This window comes from Natator depressus, chromosome 28 (assembly GCF_965152275.1).
Source record: "Natator depressus isolate rNatDep1 chromosome 28, rNatDep2.hap1, whole genome shotgun sequence".
In the NCBI taxonomy this organism is placed as follows: domain Eukaryota; kingdom Metazoa; phylum Chordata; order Testudines; family Cheloniidae; genus Natator; species Natator depressus.
The window spans coordinates 10,800,679-10,805,678 of NC_134261.1; the positions used below are offsets into that span (position 1 = coordinate 10,800,679).

The following is a 5,000-nucleotide window of genomic DNA, read 5'->3' on the forward strand; positions in this document are numbered from 1 at the left end:
AATCCTATCCGACCTCCTGGTTCTCTCGGTCGGCCGAGGGCACTTTTGGCGACCCCATCCGGACTTCCGTGAGACTGCCGGCCATCAGGTCAACCCGTCACTTTGAATGGGGTTGACCTGATGGCCGAGCAGGGACTTAGACATTTTTTCAGCCTTTTCCTCGGGGTTGACCTGGTGTCCCGGGGGGACTTAGACATTTTTTTCAGCCTTTTCCTCCGGGTTGACCTGGTGTCCCGGGGGGACTTAGACATTTTTTCAGCCTTTTCCTCCGGGTTGACCTGGTGTCCCGGGGGGACTTAGACTTTTTTTCAGCCTTTTCCTCCGGGTTGACCTGGTGTCCCGGGGGGACTTAGACTTTTTTTCAGCCTTTTCCTCCGGGTTGACCTGGTGTCCCGGGGGGACTTAGACATTTTTTTCAGCCTTTTCCTCCGGGTTGACCTGGTGTCCCGGGGGGACTTAGACTTTTTTTCAGCCTTTTCCTCCGGGTTGACCTGGTGTCCCGGGGGGACTTAGACTTTTTTTCAGCCTTTTCCTCCGGGTTGACCTGGTGTCCCGGGGGGACTTAGACTTTTTTTCAGCCTTTTCCTCCGGGTTGACCTGGTGTCCCGGGGGGACTTAGACTTTTTTTCAGCCTTTTCCTCCGGGTTGACCTGGTGTCCCGGGGGGACTTAGACATTTTTTTCAGCCTTTTCCTCCGGGTTGACCTGGTGTCCCGGGGGGACTTAGACTTTTTTTCAGCCTTTTCCTCCGGGTTGACCTGGTGTCCCGGGGGGACTTAGACATTTTTTTCAGCCTTTTCCTCCGGGTTGACCTGGTGTCCCGGGGGGACTTAGACATTTTTTTCAGCCTTTTCCTCCGGGCTGACCTGGTGGCCGAGCGTCTCGCCGTCCGCGGCCGGAGCTAGAGATGCCCCCCCCCCCCCAGGCCAGCCTGCGAAGCCGCGGCCAGGATCGGGCCCCTGGAAGTCTGACTAAAAATTTTCACCGACCCCAAAAACGGTTAGGGGGGGCCTCATAAAGCCTCCGGAGCGAAAAAAAAAAAAACGGAAAAAAGGATCGGGCCCACCCGAGGCAGGGGAGTCAGTAAGGGAAAGGGGACGAGGCGGCCCGGAGCCGGGTGCCCGGAGCCGGGTGCCGGCGGCCAGGATCGGGCCCCTGGAAGTCTGAAAAATTTTTTTCACCGACCCCCAAAGTGGTATTGGGGGGGGCTCATAAAGCCTCCGGAGCGAAAAAAAAAAAAAACGGAAAAAAGGATCGGGCCCACCCGAGGCAGGGGAGTCAGTAAGGGAAAGGGGACGAGGCGGCCCGGAGCCGGGTGCCCGGAGCCGGGTGCCCGCGGCCAGGATCGGGCCCCTGGAAGTCTGAAAAAAAATTTTTCACCGACCCCCAAAGTGGTGTTGGGGGGGGCTCACGAAGCCTCCGGAGCGGAAAAAAAAAAACGGAAAAAAGGATCGGGCCCACCCGAGGCAGCGGAGTCAGTAAGGGAAAGGGGACGAGGCGGCCCGGAGCCGGGTGCCCGGAGCCGGGTGCCCGCGGCCAGGATCGGGCCCCTGGAAGTCTGAAAAAAAAATTTTCACCGACCCCCAAAGGGGTGTTGGGGGGGGGCTCATGAAGCCTCCGGAGCGAAAAAAAAAAACGGAAAAAAGGATCGGGCCCACCCGAGGCAGGGGAGTCAGTAAGGGAAAGGGGACGAGGCGGACCGGAGCCGAGTGCCTACGGCCATACCGGACGGAAGGCCCCCGATCCCGTCCGATCTCGGAAGGTAAACCGTCCCGGGCCTGGCTAGTACTTGGATGGGTGACCGCCTGGGAATCCCAGGTGCCGTAGGCAGCTTTTCCCGCTGCGAGCCAGCTCTCTCCTTTTCTGGGGAACAAGGGCAGGGTCGCCCTGCCAGGGGCCCTGGGGCTGAAGTCCCTGCCGGCCACCAGGTCAACCCGGAGCCTGCCCCTCTGCGGCCAGCAGGTCAACCCCATACCGGCAGGGGGTTGACCTGGTGGCCGGGAAGCAGAGCGGCCAGCAGGTCAACCCCATACATTCAGCGGGTTGACCTGGTGGACGGGAAGGAAAGCGGCCAGCAGGTCAACCCCATACTTTCAGCGGGTTGACCTGGTGGCCGGGAAGGAAAGCGGCCAGCAGGTCAACCCCATACATTCAGCGGGTTGACCTGGTGGCCGGGAAGGAAAGCGGCCAGCAGGTCAACCCCATACATTCAGCGGGTTGACCTGGTGGCCGGGAAGGAAAGCGGCCAGCAGGTCAACCCCATACATTCAGCGGGTTGACCTGGTGGCCGGGAAGGAAAGCGGCCAGCAGGTCAACCCCATACATTCAGCGGGTTGACCTGGTGGCCGGGAAGGAAAGCGGCCAGCAGGTCAACCCCATACATTCAGCGGGTTGACCTGGTGGCCCGAAAGCAAACCGGCCACCAGGTCAACCCGGAGCCTGCCCCCGCGGGCAGGGGCCAAGCGGACCCCCCTCCGCCCGGGCTTGCCCTGCTCCGAGCCGGGGCTTAATCCCCGTCCGGCCACCAGGTCAACCCGGAGCCTGCCCCTCTGCGGCCAGCAGGTCAACCCCATGCCGGCAGCGGGTTGACCTGGTGGCCGGGAAGGAAAGCGGCCACCAGGTCAACCCCATACTTTCAGCGGGTTGACCTGGTGGCCGGGAAGGAAAGCGGCCACCAGGTCAACCCCATACTTTCAGCGGGTTGACCTGGTGGCCGGGAAGGAAAGCGGCCAGCAGGTCAACCCCATACATTCAGCGGGTTGACCTGGTGGCCGGGAAGGAAAGCGGCCAGCAGGTCAACCCCATACATTCAGCGGGTTGACCTGGTGGCCGGGAAGGAAAGCGGCCAGCAGGTCAACCCCATACATTCAGCGGGTTGACCTGGTGGCCGGGAAGGAAAGCGGCCAGCAGGTCAACCCCATACATTCAGCGGGTTGACCTGGTGGCCGGGAAGGAAAGCGGCCAGCAGGTCAACCCCATACATTCAGCGGGTTGACCTGGTGGCCGGGAAGGAAAGCGGCCAGCAGGTCAACCCCATACATTCAGCGGGTTGACCTGGTGGCCGGGAAGGAAAGCGGCCAGCAGGTCAACCCCATACATTCAGCGGGTTGACCTGGTGGCCGGGAAGAAAAGCGGCCAGCAGGTCAACCCCATACATTCAGCGGGTTGACCTGGTGGCCGGGAAGGAAAGCGGCCAGCAGGTCAACCCCATACATTCAGCGGGTTGACCTGGTGGCCGGGAAGGAAAGCGGCCAGCAGGTCAACCCCATACATTCAGCGGGTTGACCTGGTGGCCGGGAAGAAAAGCGGCCAGCAGGTCAACCCCATACATTCAGCGGGTTGACCTGGTGGCCGGGAAGGAAAGCGGCCAGCAGGTCAACCCCATACATTCAGCGGGTTGACCTGGTGGCCGGGAAGGAAAGCGGCCACCAGGTCAACCCCATACAGGCAGCGGGTTGACCTGGTGGCCCGAAAGCAAACCGGCCACCAGGTCAACCCGGAGCCTGCCCCCGCGGGCAGGGGCCGGCATACCCCCGTCCGTCCGGGGTCGCCCTGCCCCGGGCTCCGGGCTTAAGTCCCGAGCGGCCACCAGGTCAACCCGGAGCCTGCCCCCGCGGGCAGGGGCCGGCGGACCCCCGTCCGTCCGGGGTCGCCCTGCCCCGGGCTCCGGGCTTATTCCCCGTCCGGCCACCAGGTCAACCCGGAGCCTGCCCCCGCGGGCAGGGGCCAGGCGGAGCCCCGTCCGTCCGGGGTCGCCCTGCCCCGGGCTCCGGGCTTAAGTCCCGAGCGGCCACCAGGTCAACCCGGAGCCAGCCCCCGCGGGCAGGGGCCGGCGGAGCCCCGTCCGTCCGGGGTCGCCCTGCCCCGGGCTCCGGGCTTAATTCCCGTCCGGCCACCAGGTCAACCCGGAGCCTGCCCCCGCGGGCAGGGGCCAGGCGGACCCCCGTCCGTCCGGGGTCGCCCTGCCCCGGGCTCCGGGCTTAATTCTCCTCCGGCCACCAGGTCAACCCGGAGCCTGCCCCCGCGGGCAGGGGCCAGGCGGACCCCCGTCCGTCCGGGGTCGCCCTGCCCCGGGCTCCGGGCTTAATTCTCCTCCGGCCACCAGGTCAACCCGGAGCCTGCCCCCGCGGGCAGGGGCCGGCGGACCCCCGTCCGTCCGGGGTCGCCCTGCCCCGGGCTCCGGGCTTAATTCCCGTCCGGCCACCAGGTCAACCCGGAGCCTGCCCCCGCGGGCAGGGGCCAGGCGGACCCCCGTCCGCCCGGGCTTGCCCTGCTCCGAGCCGGGGCTTAATCCCCGTCCGGCCACCAGGTCAACCCGGAGCCTGCCCCCGCGGGCAGGGGCCAAGCGGACCCCCCTCCGCCCGGGCTTGCCCTGCTCCGAGCCGGGGCTTAATCCCCGTCCGGCCACCAGGTCAACCCGGAGCCTGCCCCCGCGGGCAGGGGCCAGGCGGACCCCCGTCCGTCCGGGGTCGCCCTGCCCCGGGCTCCGGGCTTAATTCTCCTCCGGCCACCAGGTCAACCCGGAGCCTGCCCCCGCGGGCAGGGGCCGGCGGAGCCCCGTCCGGCATACCCCCGTCCGTCCGGGGTCGCCCTGCCCCGGGCTCCGGGCTTAATTCCCGTCCGGCCACCAGGTCAACCCGGAGCCTGCCCCCGCGGGCAGGGGCCAGGCGGACCCCCGTCCGTCCGGGGTCGCCCTGCCCCGGGCTCCGGGCTTAATTCTCCTCCGGCCACCAGGTCAACCCGGAGCCTGCCCCCGCGGGCAGGGGCCGGCGGAGCCCCGTCCGTCCGGGGTCGCCCTGCCCCGGGCTCCGGGCTTAATTCCCGTCCGGCCACCAGGTCAACCCGGAGCCTGCCCCCGCGGGCAGGGGCCGGCGGAGCCCCGTCCGTCCGGGGTCGCCCTGCCCCGGGCTCCGGGCTTAATTCTCCTCCGGCCACCAGGTCAACCCGGAGCCTGCCCCCGCGGGCAGGGGCCAGGCGGAGCCCCGTCCGTCCGGGGCCGCC

General features: G+C 66.8%; 1 non-coding gene across 1 annotated transcript; it reads left to right on the plus strand.

The window, feature by feature from the left end:
- The first annotated feature begins 1,710 nt into the window (after positions 1–1,710).
- Positions 1,711–1,829, plus strand: LOC141979782 (5S ribosomal RNA). Its single transcript, XR_012637174.1, has one exon. It is a non-coding gene; the product is annotated as a 5S ribosomal RNA (ribosomal RNA).
- The last annotated feature ends 3,171 nt before the right edge of the window (positions 1,830–5,000 follow it).